Below are 18,993 nucleotides of genomic sequence, written 5' to 3'. Positions count from 1 at the left end.
AGGGAAAGAATTAAAAGTTGATATAATCTAACCATTTAATCTCCAAAAGAATAAAATGAACTCCAGAAAGCAAAAGGCATTGTTGAGAAGGCTCTCAGAAGCCACTGCAGGGCAGAGATGTCATTCATTAATTCTTTCAGCAAACTTTTGTCAGGTGCCAGGCACCATCCAAGATTCTTAGGAATCAAATGGTGGGAAAGACAGATACGGTGTTTGCCATGATGGCACTCAGGCTAGAATGCAGGGAAAAGGGAGAGTAGGAACCAAGACTGGAGTAGCTAGGAGGAACTTTATTCTCCCCACCCACACAGTGAATGAATATAAAACTTCAGAGTCTCAGAGGTAAAGAAAATTATATAGCTATCTAAAACATAGAAGAATATAAAAATGAAGGAAATAGGCAGTGTCAGTTATAAAACATCGATCAGAGTTCCACTGTTCTGTGACTCAGAAAAACACAAAGCTATCGAAATGGATACTAAATTAAATATGAACTCTCAGTGCCATCTCTTGGAGAACCTTCCTACTACCATGGTTGGGCAGGACCCTTTCTTACTTACGGACTCACTACCATCATGATTGCCCCAGAATTCACAAGGGCCAGATGAAAAAACCTATCTGCAAGATAAACAACCTAGACTAGGACTTTATTCTTCTGAAAATGATTACTAAGGAGTTCCTAGGGAGAAGATAAACCAAACTGTGCGAAAGTTTTATCACTAAGAAGGTGCAGCAAACCCTCAGTCAGCGCTATTGAAGTAGCAAGTTTCTAGGGACCCGTGTATAAAAAGTATTACGCAATAGATAATTACACTCCAGTGGATGTAACTTAATCATAACATAATTAGTGGCAGGAAAATAAAAAATATTTCACACAAGCATTAAAATCTGCCAATTTAAACAAATCCTGCTCATTGGCACATATCGTAAGCAGAGGCTTAATCATAATACAGTCTTGATTTTGCTCCCCCTTGCAAACCACAAGCACAGCCTTCTTAATTATTATCAATGACCCAGGGGATCAAATGGGTAGGTTTGGCTGCAAACCTACTGAATATTATATATTTATAATAAATTTAGAAACTGATGGTTAATCTAGATTATTCTGGACAAATGTGCTTGACTTTTCTGAGGCTATAAATGGAGAAAGAGAAAAACATTACTGTGTTTCAGTTACTCAAGTCTCAAGGGAATTTCTTTTCCTTATTGAAGTGTTGAAAATGTTTCATCCACCCTATAAATCCAAGGGGCATTGGCCTTGTTTTAGGGAGTTACCAATCCAGAATAAACGAAAAAGAATAGTTTCTCCTCTCTGACTGTGTCTGTCTAATAACAAACTATCAGCTTCAAAAATAATCAGCCAATTACATGAACAAGTCAAGCTGCTTCTAGTCCTACCAAAACAAGAAATGAAGACTGAGCAAATCTTTGTACTTTTCCATTAGGGTTGGGTCAAGTATACACTTTCCATAGAGTTCCTATCAATTTCAAAGGCCTAAATCATAACGCCACAGGTCAACCCAGGATAGACTATTCAATTCTTTATGTTCAAAGCAGTCTTCTCTACACAATGTAGTTTAAGCTCATTGGTTTCCCCACTATTTATGCCAGGAGATGGCAAATTTTCTGTAAAGGACCAGAAAGTAAATATTTTAGACTTGAGGGTCACATATGATCTCTGCCACATATTCTTCTTTTTTGTTTCTTTGGTTTGGTTTTTACAACTGTCTAAAAATTTACAAGTTATCAGTCCATCAGCCATATAAAAACACCATGGGCCAGAGTTTGCCAATCCCTGACTTACACCTAACATCAAAGTATAACATGTATGTATAGTCCAAACAAAGCATGAAAGGAATGACTTGTCTTTCACATTGAAGATGCCTTGTTCCCTTTAAGGAAATTTTACTTGCTATTGTAGCAAGGATAATTTTTAGAAATATATTATGTCTTTTCACTCCTGCTTTATTGGTTGAAGTAGCACTAGCTGATAAAAGAAAGAAACCAAAAAATCTCAAGTAGCTACTCACAAGACAAGTTTATTTTTAAACCAACAAGAGAATGGGCAGGGATCATCTACTCCATAGAGTCATGCAGGAATCCAAGCTGACAGAGGATCAACCAGTATTAACACAAGACTCTCAAGGTCACCAGTGATACTGAATTCCAGCTGGTGGGCAGGAGACAGGGGAGAGAGCACAGAGAAAGAACATCCATAATAAACAATGGCAATCTAGAATCAACATACAAAATTCCTTTCACATTTCATTGGTTAGAACCAGTCACATGGCCACACGCAGATACAAGGATAAGCAAGAAATACGGATGTGGATCCAGCATCCGCTTTCCAGCAAAAACTCAGGTAGTTGCAAACCTTGGTGGAGATAGAGTTCTCTGCCCAACTGGAACTCCTAGTTGTTTCCAACTTCCCCAAGGATCTCTGCCCTTCAACAAATTATAGCCAAAACATTTGCAAGTGCTTCCAAGGGTACGCAGACCGGCCAAGAATAAGAAAGCCATTGCTTAATTTTTGCTTAATCCAAGTAGACTTCCATGGATCCATAATTAAACAACATTCCTGAAAGCAAGCCTTCAAATAAGAGAAAATAATTTCCTAAAAATTCTGAAAGCTGGATTTTCACATAATACAATGCAAAGCATGAAGATGTGACTGCAGAACAGATAAAGAGCAGGAAGGAGAGAGGCTTTGACATAAAGAACTCTTTTTCCCCATAAGTAAAGTGAAAGCCCTTCCCAGCTTGGGTGATGGGGGTGGATGTGGGCTGGAGGAACCAAGAGAGCTTCAGAAAGAACAAGACAGGGTTAAATGCTGCTTCTGTGTTCAGGTGGACTCTGAACCTCCTGGTTTTTGGCCTAGAGTGGGGAGGCATGCCAACCTGAGATACTCATAGAGGAAATAATTTAAAAAGTATGGAATGACAAGACAGAGGGACTGAAAAGTTTCTCCCTATTTCTCTGTCAGCCAACTGCGTGTGACCTGCAGCAGATTCATAGCTCCCACATACCCCAATGAGGGATAAATAAGGACTAAAAATCTATTGGATGTCAGAACAAAGAAGATGCTGAGTTCATGAAATCTGATCATCTGCAGCAGCTATCAGAACACAACAGAAGCCAAGAAGGAGTAGATTCATTACCATCAGTGGTCAGCAAGGATCCAGAAGCCACTGCACTAACTAGAGATGCCTCTCCCCACCAGGATGATGGGCTATAGCTTTTCCCAGCACCCAATGGCACAAAGAGGAAAAAAAAAAAAAAAGAGAAGAATAAAAGTGAGGTAGCAGAAGCCTGAAATTCCGAGTTATCCCTTAGGAGTGAGGAAGCTTCAAATCGGGCAGGGGCTGAAATAATAATGCTGACACTGGACTGCAAATTCCACTAGATTGGACTGAATATACCAGAATGCCATAAAATAGGTTGTCTGCTCTAGGCAGCTTGACGGAACTTGAGAACAAAGTGGAGCTGAGCTGTAGAAAACTACAAAGTTACAGTTCTGCACCCCTGAGTGGTAATGTGTAAATTTATACCTGATCTACTACGTTTATTTTCATTAAACTGTTGTTCCCCCTCGAGCTGAAGGCAATATGTCAAAACACTTTTACCGACTATAGGAAAGAGTACTTTAAGTGCAATCTCAGGATGTTAGATATGGAAGAGATCTTCATAGTAACGTTAGACTTATGCAGTTGTTATAAACACGAGCTTCAGCATCGGACAGACCAGGGTGCACATCCTGGCTGTGCTGCGTGCTGGCCACAGGGCCTTCCACTGCTTGCCGAGATGCTGAACGTCCTCTCCCTCCTTCATAAAACAGAAGTAACGCCTCCTCCACACGGCTGCTGCCAGGTGCATGAGGATGCTTATGTAATCCACTTACCACAGGACCTGGCATGTGATAAATGCTCAAAATATGAGAGCTGGAGCCAGTCGAGCCCCACATCTTCAGATAAGGAAATACTGAGCCAACAGTTTCAGTGGGTCATCAAAAAATAACAACCAATATTAAAAGCATTAATTATATTTTTCAGGTTTAAACAGAGTATTCGTTGTCAGAGGCCTGTCTCATAATCATTTTATTTTCCCCATCAGGATCATCCCTAGGGGCAGGAAATCCAATTCATAACCAATAACTGGCAAAGAGAGGCAATTATATTATACACATCCCATGAATGTGTTTCAAGGTTAATGCCAAGATAAAGCCACAACACTGTACTTGCTACAGAAGGTTTTTTTTTTTTTTTTTAGTACTTCTGTTGAAATTTTGGAAGTTTTACTGTTGATTACACTAAGTATGAACAAGCTGAACATTCAAGGCTGAATCAGCCTTCAGCCCTTCGCAAGAACTGCATATTCTCACAGGTACAGTTAAAAGAATAGTAATGGTATGTAGCAGTATATGGTGGCAGTAATAATAGTTAACTTGTATTATCAAGCACCTGCCATGTGGCAGCACCGTGGTAAGCATTCCACCACACATAAGCTCATTTTATTTTATTTTTTATTTACTTATTTTTTAAATTAATTTATTTATTTTTGGCTGTGTTGGGTCTTCGTTGCTGCGCGCGGGCTTTCTCTAGCTGCAGCGAGCGGGGGCTACTCTCCGTCGCAGTGCACGGGTTTCCCATTGTGGTGGCTTCTCTTGTTGCAGAGCACGGGCTCTGGGCACACAGGCTTCAGTAGTTGTGGCACACGGGCTTAGCTGCACCGCAGCATATGGGACCTTCCCGGGCCAGGGCACGATCCTGTGTCCCTTGTATTGGCAGGCGGATTCTTAACCACTGCGCCACCAGGGAAGCCCAAGCTCATTTTATACTTAATATAACTCTATGAAGGATGTCCTGTTACCATTTCCATCTTAAGATGAGAAGGCTCTGAGAAGTGGCCAATTACATGGCTAATTAGAAGCCAGGATTTCAACCAGGAATTGACTCAGAGCTGGTCTTGATTTCCTTTTTGTTCAGATCCTGGGTAATTTTCTCCGTATTTCTAAAGTGCAGTGAATTATGACAGTGCCCTTCCTGTTTCCCCCGAAATCTTTGTTTATTGAAAGCATTTCGTTTCCCCTTCTTCAAGGTATCATTTATTCTATTTTTTATTATGCTCATTGTTGGATGAGCAAAGATGAGCTATCACCACCTATAAGGAGTAAAAACTCAGCCACCCTTGTCCACAGTGACTATAAGTCCACCCTCTCCAACAAGCAGCATGGCCACAGTCACGCAGCCTGGAAATAGCAACGGAGATTGGAACCCATGCAGTCACCCTGCTTTTGAAGACCTCATGCCTACCTCATGCCTACTATACATGACCACTATTTCTCAGTCTAATTAGTAGCCATAGCAACAGTGATAATAAGAGAAACTCACAGATCTCTGATATGCAAACTCTGGACTGGGGCAGTCTTCAGCAAATCAATTTCCCTGACTCTGCTTGTTCATCAGCAAAATGGGACTGTAAAACACCAGCTCCCTTGAAAGTAACAAAACACACTGTGGTAATGTTTGTGAATTGCTACAGCAGAGCAAGGATGGATTGTCCCAAAATGCCAGGGAAATACCAAACCTGATAAGATGGGCTGCCAAATGGACACTGGTGAGGGATGGTGTTATCTCCCGATGCAGGATTTAATTCCAAAATAAGTGGCAAAATTAAAATAAGAGACTCTTAGGTGAGAGTCTCTGTATTATAATTGACCTAGTTCTTGAAGTGCTCTTTAAACATCATTTCCTTTGTTTCCAGATCCTGGAAAATATTCTCCACGGTGATCAAGTGCAGGTAATGATGACAGTACTCTTTGTATTCCATCAGAGCCTTTGCTTTTCATTTTCCCCTCTTCCTAATGGTATCATTTTTCTTCTTTTTTCCATTAGTTCTCATTGCTGGTTGATGACCTTTTGTCAAAGATAAACTATAGCCACCTCTCAGTAGTAAAAATAAGACCACTCTTCTCCGTGGTGAATAAGCCTCTCATCCTCTAGAACATTTTCTTCTCAGCATCTTTCAAGTGCCTCTTCCCTTCTTAGGATGGATAAGAAGGTTGAGGTTGAATGGGAAGAAACTAATCAGAGTTACAGACACTAAAAACTGGAAGGAGTCTTAGCTATCAACAGCCCTTATCCTCTCAACTCACATTCAGCTAACAGTGAATTTCTGACATGTACTAAGCTAGGGGTTTCATTGCATTACCTCATTTAATTTTATATAATCCTCACCAGAATCCTGTGATATACTTTCATCCCCATTATAGAGAAAAGGAAACAGAACTTGGAGATGCTAACTGCTTGTCAAATAGCTAGCAGTAACAACACTGTGTCTGTACTGAAGTCCCTTCTCTCCCAGGTCAGGGAACCAATTTGTTTCAAATGCAGATCAATCACAGTACATCGTCCATAAAATCCACAGCACATTGCCCAGAATCATGAATCAATAACAGGCTGAAACTAAATTAATACTAAAACAAAATGCTAAATGCCAAGGGTAATATCGTTTGAAAAGAAAATTCTAATTAAAAGGAAAACAACCAAAAAGAAAACCCTTTTGGTGTATATGGCTTACACAATGGTTGTGCTTCATTTCTGACAGTGAAGGGTGGTGAGAAATGTTTCTCTCCAGATATTCTTAAAAGAAAATTCACCCAAAGTTGGATTTTGCTTGTTTCAATGGTACAAAAGATGTGATAGAAGAGACTGATAAATAATTTATGAACAAGAATACTTCACTGATAAGATTGGGTGATGCAACCTTATTTGAAAACCCATGAGGAACATTCTTAACGGAAATTATTTTCACCTCTTCTGGGTGGTTGTCTTTTTTCCCCCTGCTATTTAGTTTGATTCTGGCTTGACGGTCACCACTGCATAGAAATGTAGCAGCAAACACAGTGGAAAGCCTTTCCACATGATTATTTTCGAAAGTGATAAGACATGTGCGACGTGGAAAACTAGCCCTTCCAACGTGTCAGGTAAGGAGCGTGGATGATATTTTAAAAAGCGGCCTCCAGCTTCACACCGCGAAGGAGCTCAGAGGCAAAAATTCCAGGCATCTAGGGTGGACGTTTGCTGCCATCTACTGGTGTATGATGGGAGAGCAACATATGCTTCTGCATTTCTTCAAATGAAGCTGAGAGAATTGAAAGTTGGGAGATGGGGGGAAACATTCTTTTTATTAGGTAAGAAAATCCCTGTGGAGAGGAATTTCTATAGCCAGTCACAGATTCATCCATATGTAACTTGTGTTAAAGAATGTTTAATTAAATTAAATTAAAAATATATATATTTAATAGCAACCCTTGCTAGGGATTCTACTCCTAAGAGATGCCACTCTCCGCTCTTTTTTTCAACCACAGTATGTCTGAATACATCCAAATTCACATTCATCCTTTTGAAGCTTAAAACTGAGGAGGAATAGCATAATAGTTTGGTTACTCAATATGGGCTTTTGTTGTCAGAACAAACTCCTAACAATTATTAGCTGCCTGGAACTTCAGGCAAGTTACTAACCCCTTCAAACATGATTTTTCTTGTATAGAAAATGGGGAACAATCATTCTCACTTCATAGTGTCATTGTGCATCTTTTATTCAAGGTGCACGTACTGGGAGGTTGGCCTGAGGATTCAATGTGATAATATGCATAAAGTTCCTTGCAAAATACCTGACACAGGTAAACTCTCAAGAAAGACCAGCTGTTATCCCTTCTTAACATTATCATCGTTCACTTCACATTGCAATGGTTAATAATTCCAAATTGTGGTACTGATGGGAGAAAACTACCCAGAACAATCTCACTGGGTCATAAACTTCTCTGAGAAATTAGAAATCCAGTTTTTGTGCCTCGAGGAAGACCATGACAACAAGAAAAAATGGCAAGGCCAAAAGAGAAAGACAGATCAGAAAATCTCTGCGTCACTTTGTTCTAGATGAACAGTAGAAAATATCCCAATTCCAGTCCAGTAATCACAACAGTCTGACAGACGATGAAATGATTCTCTAAGACCAAGAAGTTTGAAAGAATGAATGTATGTGGAGATTTTGAATGATTATGCTCAGATCATTTGGTCACATATTTGTTTTATGAACAATACTTGTGATTTTGACAGATATGCAGATGCACGGAAAATTGAAAGGGAGAGGCAAAACAGAAATAGAAAAAGGACCACTTCCTACTGAATGTCAACAGATGATACACGTAAGTATGTGATATTTTTAAGCACTTAACTTTCTTAGCCTTATAATCATCACTATTCAGAGGATTTGGGGAAATAATCATGCCATATCCATAAGTCTTCCAACATGTTCACTATAAATGTGTTTTAATAAGCTTCAGGAATCTCTTGAAAAAGGTAACAATTGTGCAAGATGCCATGTTGAATGGTCACAAAATTTAATCCTAACTGTAGCAAGCCCTTACCTCTCTTAAGCACTTCATTTAAATCAAAGACCACATCATGGCTTAAAAAATACACGCTAAGGGGTGGATAGAGAAACAGTATAACATAGAATGGCATTTGGCAGAGAACCATATAACAAAGTAGATTAAAGGATGAATTCTAAAACTAAGGCTGCTGGAGTTCAAATTCCAGCTCTGCCATGAAATGGATGTAAGACCTTGGGCAGGCTACAAAACTTCTCAGTCCCTGTATTTCTCTCCCCTGTAAAGTGGGAGTAAAACAGTATTTTGCTTACAGAGTTGGTTTGAGGATGAAATGAATTTAATATATGTCAATCACTTAGAACAGTGCCTGGTATGTAGTTAAGCACCATGTGTTAGTTATTATTATAGAAGCAAAGAATATTTGGAATGAAAAGTTTTACTAAAATAAAAGCTGGTCCTTTAGAATTTTTCTTTATGCTGGTTATTTCCAAAGTTGTTGTTGTTTGTTGTTGTTTTCTGTGTTTAACAGTAGAATTTTTTTTTAATTAAATAAAATCATACCCAAGTCCCAGTATATAAAGGATAAAAGCAGAACGGAATTCACTGACAGTTGAGTGGCCACCAAGCCATCCTGAGATCCCCTGAGTGGCTCCTGGTGCACCACAGATGAACCAAGGGGACCCCCAGAAAACAACAGCGAGAAAACCACTGATTTTTGCCATTTGCGTCTCACAGCTCAAACTCTTGATCTGAGCAAATGGAACCAGAAACACCCATGGAGAAAGACCTGTAACCTCTTCTCACGCCCAGGCAGGCATCTCACAGCATTAGGAATCTGTTCTCAGATCACAAGTGATGAACAAAGTAAACACAGAGACTGCATTTGTGAGCGCCCAAGGAAGTTTTAACGCTGGGTTCATCAGCTCCAGTACTGTGTTTAGTTGTTTGCTGTTCATCTCATGCATCTACACACCACCAGAGGGAGATGAGACATATGGAAGGTTATCGAATGTTGTAAAATGGGAAAATGGGGCAAAACTATCCAATTCAGCACAGGTGCTATTGTAGCTGGGGCACATTCCGTTAAGTCTTGGTGTTCGATGGCCCTTAGATGCTACAACCCCAGGTAAGTCAACCAATAATAAACCAGCCAATAATACGTCTGAGGACAACAGATTCACTTCTTCTAAATGAAATTATTTCAGCATTTGGCAAAGAATTATTTTAGCTTCAGCATGGAGATAGGAGCTCCCTTTGAGTGTTCCAGTAACACATTAAATGGTTTGTCATGTATGTTTTATTCCTTAAGTTTGTAATGGTCAAAAGTCATTTTTTATAATATCTGTAGACGATCACTCCCAACCTCAGGTGTCCATTTTTATAGTTTGTTCAATATAGGGACTACGTGGAAGTTTTAGAATATATCCCATTTTATTTGTTTTCATTGGGGCATCAATAAGTTTTTCCAGTTCTATGTGTTCTATTATACTACTTGACATTGGTGATACTTCACTAGAAATTTTCTAATTACTCTTCCTTTATAATATTATCCTAAAGGTTGAAAACTTTTAATGCTATTTTGGTTAGAATATATTGCGTTTTTTAGGGCAAGAAACTTTTCTGTTGTCAGCCAGAATGTTTTCCATAATAACGATGAAACTCCTCTAAAAATTGTTATGTTTCCAGTGATGACACATCAATCCAATAGTTTTCTGTTTGCTGTCTAAAAAGGGAAATGGCATATGAAATAATCTGAGAACCCCTCACAAAAGAAGATGAGGTAGAAAGATAAAATTTGGATGGTTGACTGGATAAATGTGACCTTATAAAGAAAAGACCAAGTAATACGAAGTCTAAAATCCCTCCACTATATCCAACATATGTAGATATGGATCAACAAGCCTGGGAGTTAAATATTTACTTTGATTCTCATAACGACAATCCATCACTTATTTTGGCTACTCAGCATCTGAACCCCATTTCATGGGGTTTTGAGCATTCCAAGTTTATTAGTTTTTGTGGACAGCAAAGACCACATTAGGAACAAAAGTGCTAGCTGACTGCTTTTCTAGCATCCCTTCCTCCTAAGACTCAGATATGGAGTAGGACTCTTCCAATCAAACTCATGCAGCTGGACGTTGACCCAGTGACTAGAGATACAAGAGAGGGGAGTAAGGAGCTCTGTCTCTGCTCGTGGCAGGAGGGTTGTCATGGATGCAAGGCTGAGTGTCAGGCCCAATATTAGCAGTCACACGGATGCCAGAATCTCGTGTTTGGCAGAAAGGGTAGCAGTTTACTCAGCAGATGTGTTCTAAGCCATGCCTTGTTCAGAAAGCTTATTCTAGCTTTCTAGGTCTATTCTTCTGCTCTCCCAGTTAGTTCTGTGAGCCACACGATAAACTTAAATTCCATTTTGCTTAGTTTACTAGATTCAGTCTCCCTTGCTAAAAAACCAAGAACTATGAATTAATTCCTCAAGACCTTTGAACCACAGGGGTTAGCATTTACTTATATACCCACCAGAATTTTTCAAATTGATTTAGTTTTACTTAGCCAACAACACCTAGCTATTAGAACTTAATCTTCCTTTTTTTAAATACCCAACAGCAATTAGCACAATGTCACCTATGTATAATGTGCACTAAATCAAAACTGGTCAATTGCTTTAATAATTTGTCAAAGACAACAAGAGGAAAACAATTCTCTGTTCTCTCCTTCTCATATCATTCATGAGGATATTTCAGGTCCTTTGTTCTGAGGCTCCAAATCTGAGAATGAAAACACTCATATTATGTCACCTACAAGTCACTAGCAGGAAAGTTCTGAAAGCAGGAGATAATCAATGACCACAGCATCTTGCAAAACAAGAAAAGGAGAAACCCCAGACTACAAAGCTTAAAAAAATTCACCTTAGCAAAAGAATTATTCCGATAATTTTTTCAAATTATTTGCTCACAATAGTCTATCACATCTTGACTCAAGAATTGGGGAGTGTGAAAGGGTCCAGTGGAAGGTGCTCAACAAATATTTGTTGAATAAACTAATTTTCAAAATACTCCATAAAAAACAGTCAAATATATATCAACAATATTCATACCCTCCCTATGAAACTCCATCAGTCATCTTGTTCCTTTCCAGCAGACATTCATACTCTTTCTCTCCTCTTTCCATCCCCAAATATTCAGTAATAAGTGATGTTGCAGTCCTCATGCAAATCCAAAACTGCAATGGTCAGTATCCAGTGGCTTTGAAACAGGTTGCAACTTGCAAAGTGTAGATTCTCCAATATACTTTTATCTGTATTTTTTAAAGTTTCTCCTAGCATTGCCCTGCCTTTCAAAAATCTGTTTGCTAATGTCTCTCCTGGACTGGGGTTATCCAACCCTAGGCTCAGGGAGCTGTGAAGGCTCAGCTATGTGAACTAATTGGGTCATAGGGAAGAGAGCAAACTCCACCTCCCACGGTCAACCAAACAATGATAAATGTTGCATTTTATTTTCCAAAGCATCCTCTTTCAGGAAAGCAGTCAAACAAGTAAAAATTGGATATACTTGCTGCTGACAAATTGGTGTAAATATCTGAGATGCAAAAAAAAAAAAAAATTGGAGTCATTATGCTGAAACCAGTGAATACATTTCTGAAGAGATAAAATGGGAAAGAGATTCTCAATAGGGGGTTTCCTACTGAGATGGGGGTTTCCATGTCTCTCACTGTGATTCCAAATTCCTTTGGAGGAGGGGGTGGAGGAAAATAGATAACAATGTGACTGAGGTTAGAATCTAAAAGAGACATATGACATGGATGTCTTTACCCTCTCCCTGGGGCAAATTTCTTCCATATTAATCATTTGGACACTGCTTTAAATTAAACATCTCAAAAACAGATTTAATTTTGATTTAGTCTACCCATAAAGGGTATTGCATTAAACACTTATTAAGAAAGAATCTTCATTGCTTTAAATAATAATTTTAAAAATACTATTTTAAATTTAAATTGCTTTAAATAATGCTTTAAAGAATACCTTTTGGTGTTTCTAAGTTGGTTAACATTAATAATAAGCCCCAGAATGGTAAGAACAAAAATTAAGGATATTATACAGAGGCAAGTGACAATACAGGTTCCTTTCAGCTTCCTTGTTCTTTTGAATCCAGTTTCTTGGATTTGGCTCCCTGGTGAAGTTCTCTTATTTACAGAATTATAGTAAAATTCTCTGAGAAGGAGCTCGTAGTAAACAAAAGAGGCTTTGTGGTCAGAAGGACCTGGGTCCTAGCCCTGCCTCTTGTACACTGTTACCATTCCATGTCTCAGCTATCTTATCTGACAAATGGGGGGAGAAAATGATCGTTCTTATCTTAAAGGCTAGTTTTAATAGGATAAAACATTAAAAACCACCAAACTTGGCACACAGTAAGCACTCAGCAAAAATTATCTATTGCTAATGTTATTTTTTTTATCCCTACAAAATCTGTGCCAGACTGTCCCAGGGCCTGCAGTTATTCTGCTGCTGCTTTCAGATCTGAGCCATATAAGATTTGACTCCAATTCAGCTATATATTTCCTAAATTAACCACCTTATGTAATTAGCATCTCCTAGTTTGTGTGTCTGGGGTATTTTTGTGGTTTTTTTGTTTCCATAATTTTCTTTTCTCTTGAACAACAATGCCACCCACATAGTTTTTCAAATTACAGCTTTCATAGCCTTAGCTTATAAAAATGCTGAAACGGCCATCTTTCTTCTTCTTTTTTTTTTTTTAAATCACAGTACATGAAAAAAATCCTTGGGGTGGGCAACTCTGTTCCTCCATCATGTATGAAGTTCCACCCCAGAACAGAAGGGGAAAGGAACCAGTGTGACTTTGGCTTTGCCCCATCAGTGAAATGACCCCACTCTCCTCACTCCCAGCTACTTCCTCAATTATCCTCAATCAGGGCTGTGTGACTGATGAAATTACTAATTTCGAAAGTCACGCTGGCCTTTAATTAAATGAAGGTGAACCACATATGCTTCCAACCCACTCACTCTCCAACCACAAACACTAAGGTCCACTAGGTACTCTGCTAGATTTAGAGACCAATTTGGGTTGTAGGACATGAGATGCCAAAAACTCAGAAATGAATACAGCTCATTCTCCCATAACCATATGGGTTCTGGCCAGGTTCATCCTGGCAGGTGGAGCATAAAAGAAAAAGGGGCAAAGGGAAAGGCAAAGGGAAACTTTCTTCATGTCAAAAATTTACAGTTATAACGAGTCACAGAGAGCAGACCACAGTGAACACAAAATAGCACTATTTGTTTAGACTTTGTTTCTTGCTTCATACTTTCCCTTCTCTGCTTCAATCCAACTTTTTAAAGAAAATAAAATCTTAGTGCTGAAATTTACCAAGAAAATGTATTTCACTTCAAATGAAAACCGGCGAGATTGCTGGTTCTTTCATCAATTGTATAGATAACCCACAGAGTAACAAGTTTAATGGATGACACAAAAATGTTTTAGGAGACAGATTATCCTAAACCATTACTATCATCTAACGCACATTAACATAACTTTCTCAAGCTGTGGAATTAATGAAGAGCTGGAGAGTTCGCTTTGTTTTTTTAAGATGGCCTTAAAAGAAAATTCCACATTCAGTTAGCTCTTTTCTCTTGTGTGGTATTTAGGCCTTATAATTTAGAAGCTGTTATTTTTCCCTAGCAAAAAATAAATAAATAAAATTAAAAGCTGCTCTCTCAATCTCTTGGACTGTGAGTGACCATCCACTTTGATGAAATCAACCACCATGAAAGTCAAAGTCTCCTTCTATATACTGCTGTGTACAAATTACTGAAGCCACAATTCTACCTGAAACTGGAAAATTTTAAGTGTTTCTGTTATAAAAAATTGAAATGTTTTCATAAAACATTTCCTGAGCTTCTAGCATATTATCTGGGACTGAGTAATTTTCTCATTTAAGGAGCCCACGATCCTCTGATAAGGGCCCTGTGATTTTTCCCCATTTTCTCAATTGAGGCATTTGAGTCTTGGGAGGTCTCAATGTTAAGGAGAATGCCCCCCAAATAAATAAGGAAAACTGTAATCAGGTTTGATTCTAAAGCCCATTTGCTTAACCACTAAGCTAAATTTGTTGAAAGGAGAAAAATAAAAATAATTACAGGCATATCTTGGAGATACTGCAAATTTTGTTCCAGACCACCACAATAAAACAAATACGGCAATAAAGTGAGTCACACAAACTTTTTGGTTTTCCTGTGCATATAAAAGTTATGTTTACACTATAGTCTATTAAGTGTGGCATAGCATTATGTCTAAACAAACAATGTACAAACTTTAATTTAAAAATACTTTATTGCTAAAAAATATTAACCATCATTTGAGCCTTTAGCGAGTCATAGCCGTAACATCAAAGATGGTCACAGGTCACCAAAACAAATTTCATAATAATGAACAAGTTTGAAATAGTTCAAGAATTACCAAAATGTGACAAAGAGACACGAAGTGAGCAAATGATGTTGGAAAAATGGCGCCTAAAGACTTGCTTGTTGCAGGGCTGCCACAAAACCTCAATTTGTTAAAAAAAAAAAAAAAATCTGAGAAGTTCAATAAAGCAAAGTGCAAGGTATGCCTGTAAAGAGGTAGAGTTTGGCTCATTATCAATTAAAAGACTGTATTAATAAAAATCATCTACAAATATTTTTAAGGTACAAACACTAAGGGGAGAATTAATGTGAAAGAAAAGGAATAACAGAGATGTGATGAAATGAAATCAGACAAGGATGAAGTCTATCTGTATCAACTGCCCCCATCTCTTCCTGTGTGAAGAATAACCACGAGGACTCTATCTCCATATGCAGAAGACAAAGCATCAAGCGTCTGAAGCTGGGTGTTGTAGCTGACACTCTCTTCCTGTTTCCCTGCTTGAGGGTCCAATGAAAACAGAAAAAGGCTGAAGTTTGTGTTTTTCCGTTACAAATAGCTATATATTATTCACTTTGATTTCTCTGGGCATAAAAACAGTTGCCTAACTTTCTTTAGCTATGGCCCAGGATCTTTGAATATGTTGGTTTATGGGCCTATTTTAATCTCATTGTATTAGAAACTATCTAGAGTCTATGTACTTTATTAAAGCCAAGCCCCTCTTGTCTACCTTTTCTGTCCAGGTAAGAACTGACACTCTTGAAACTGGAATAACTCAAATGTCTGAGCCAGAATCCCCTTTCTTTAAAAATTACTCACATGTGTCCTAAACTGTCACTGAGCTGGTGTTGAGTGGCTCTTGGATTTCTTCATGTAGTTAGTCCCTGTACTCCAAGCAACTGACTTATGGATAATGTGGTGCGAAGCTTGCTCTCCAATCAGAGCTCTCTTTTCAATTCGAAACTTAGTCAGTGATGATTGAGTGTCATCACCTATAGATTGATTTTTGATCCTACAATGCCACAAAACATTCATCTCAGAATGGTTCCAAAGAGGTGAACATCACCATCTCAAAAACCACTACCAGCAGCATATCTCATCAATCAATATATGAAATATTTTCTTTAAAAACCTGAAATGAATCCAAGTTCTCTCAAATCTTAAGCCAAGTTCAGATGCATGGAAAATGTTAGTGATTTTTCCCCATAATTGGCTCTGTTTCATGCATACTTTGCAAAGATTTAGGTTTTCAGGTAAATAATATATGTGGTGGCTCCATTTGGTGGCAACCAAAAAGCCAGTTTGGAAAGAAGAGAACTGTGGATGGCTTTTCTTTTCCATTCACAGATTTGTTTAAATCCAGATGATTCTGGGGTGTGATTTTGTGGCAACAAAAAAAATGTTCAAAAAACCAGAAGAACCCAGCATTCCTGAAACTCAGTCAATTGCTATGAAGAAAGAAAAACTGGAAACTGTGATCTGAACTAAGGAGTGACCTCCTGTAGAATAAAGTTATTAACCAAACTGCAAATCTGTAAACCAGAAGAGGATATAAGTATGAAAAGAGGGACAGCAGCTGAAAAGGAGAGTTTACTCTTCAGAGTCATTGTGAAGAAGGCTATTCTAATATTGCTACTTGTCATTTATACTAAAACTGTAGATGATTTACAAAGAAAGGAAAGAAGAGAATTTTTAGTGTGGTATGAAATTTATGACATTCTTAATAAAAAAGAGATTGAGATGATTTTTGCTCAGATAATCAGGAAAACTGGTTAAAAAAAGGAAATCATAAAAATGTATACAAACACAGATTGAGCATTTTATTTTACCTTAAACACATAAATATTCATTCATCTTTTGTTAAAGGTCAAGACCCTTTTCTTGAGACTGTCTCCAGTAATTAAAATTTTAGCTCACCTTTCTCATATAAATCCACATGTGTTAATTACATCATCCAAAATTCCCAGTTCTAATTTCACTAAAAAGAAAATGAGAACTTAAGCAATTAAAGAGAAATTTGAGTTCAAGATCCTTCTAGATATTTATTTTTCCCAGTCTTTTAAAAAAGCTCTCACCAACACCTGATTTTTTTTAACAATTTTCCTTTATCAAGTCTTTGAAAAGCATTCATCTCAGCTTTATAGAAACGAGTTTGTTCTCTAACGTTGTTCACTGGCTAATATCACATAAAGTAAATTACATAATCAGAATAAGGGACAAAACTGACACAAAAGTATGGAAACAAAGAAAACGGATTCTTTGTACGTATGTAACCCAACTGGTGTGAGCCAATGGTGAGTTCAACTTTCAGGAATATTCAGTATACTGAGGCATCAATCATATGTTATCTATTAGCTACTGCTATAATAATCCTTCAATAACAAACACATAACCATTTGTCTCACAATAACAAATATTTACATTTCTCACTCACAAGTTTCTGGGTCCTTTGGGGTTCAGCTGAACTGGACTCCAGGGTGTAAGATAGGATCAGGGCATGCTCTTTGTTTCTCACTCTGTGTCCCAGACTGAAAGGATAGTAACTATCTGGGATCTGTCCTTTTTGTGGTGATAGGAGAAGAACAAGAGGGTTAAGCTACTCCATACATATGCATTTCAAGCCTCTTGCTATGTCAGAACTACTAACATCCCACTGGCTGAAATAAGTCATATGTCTAAGTTCAAAGTCATGAGGCCATGTCAAGAGAGTGGCTGCATAATTCTACAGCAGGCAAAGAATTAGGGCCAATAACTGCAATGTTCAACAGAATGAAAAAGAATGCTTGATCCAAGGAATCTACTAAGTAGAAGTCAAGAGAGATTCTATTATACTTAGCTCCAAATGAAGCAATAAATACAGTAAACTCTACATGTGCTTCTCAGTTCATTCATTCACTAGTCCATACAATCAACACAAATATACTGTTTCTTCTATGTGCTAGATACTCTGGAGAGATGGGGAAAAATAAATGGGTAAAGAATTACCTTTGCCCTTAAGGACCTGATGGAATTTCTATGCTAAGAGATAAAGAATATATTAAACTAGACAGTGAAAAAGAAAAATTTGGTTCTTTGACTTTTAATGCCTTTATAAAACAATGGACTTACCTTCCTAAGTATGGTTCTGTAAGAACTAGTAATAAAATCAGCTAACATGTTCTGATTGTTGTTAGCAGCAAATAATTACACATTGCCTTTTATCCCCATCCCTTCAGACTGTCACATCTGATATGTTAAGTGTGAGAAAGCAAAGAAATGTAATACATTCCCTAAGACTAGGACACTGCAGTGCTCATCAGAGGAAGACACATGGACAACACCAAATCAATAAACAGCCATTTAACAAAAGAGAGAAAAGCTTTGACAATAAAAGAACAAAGCAATTACTGTCCTGGAGATATTTATATTTCTCTTACTACCAGCAGATAAATGTTAAGTATATTTAGGAAGGTTATATAGGGTAACTATATAAGTATACAGCGGAAAGAATACTGCATCATCTAAGAGTCTTCCATTTCAACTTCCTTAAAGTGGATTAAGAATTTAGACACTCAGAAAAGAGACTGACTGTAGAATTCTCATGCTTGCTTTGCTACTAATTAGCGGTGTGGACTTGGCAAATCAACTAGTATTTCTAGATGTTGCCTTCCCTAGAAAGTTTCTCTGATTGCATTTCCCCTCGCAAGGTTAGGATAGATGGGGCCCCTTGATTCCTTTATGTCTTAATCCTATCTCTATGCCTTGCCTTATATGTTGTTTAAGGCTGATGTTTTCTAACTGATTTAATACCTTCTGGGACCCCTATCATGTGAATGTTATTCTGCTTGATGTTGTCTCAGAGGTCCTTTAAGGTGCCCTCACTTTTTTTTTTTTTTGCAGTACACGGGCCTCTCACTATTGTGGCCTCTCCCGTTGCGGAGCACAGGCTCCGGACGCGCAGGCTCAGCGGCCATGGCTCACGGGCCCAGCCGCTCCGCGGCGTGTGGGATCTTCCCGGACCGGGGCACGAACCTGTGTCCCCTGCATCGGCAGGCGGACTCTCAACCACTGCACCACCGGGGAAGCCCGCCTTGCCTTTTCTTATACATTGTTTTATAATTATCGTGGATATATTTGCCTCTAGCATTACTGAGCTCCTTGAGACCAGAATCAATGTATTATGCATTTTTGTAGAATAAATCTAGGAAA

This window comes from Lipotes vexillifer, unplaced genomic scaffold, assembly GCF_000442215.2.
Source record: "Lipotes vexillifer unplaced genomic scaffold, Lipotes_vexillifer_v1.1 scaffold199, whole genome shotgun sequence".
In the NCBI taxonomy this organism is placed as follows: Eukaryota; Metazoa; Chordata; class Mammalia; order Artiodactyla; family Lipotidae; genus Lipotes; species Lipotes vexillifer.
This window is presented reverse-complemented; position numbering follows the sequence as displayed.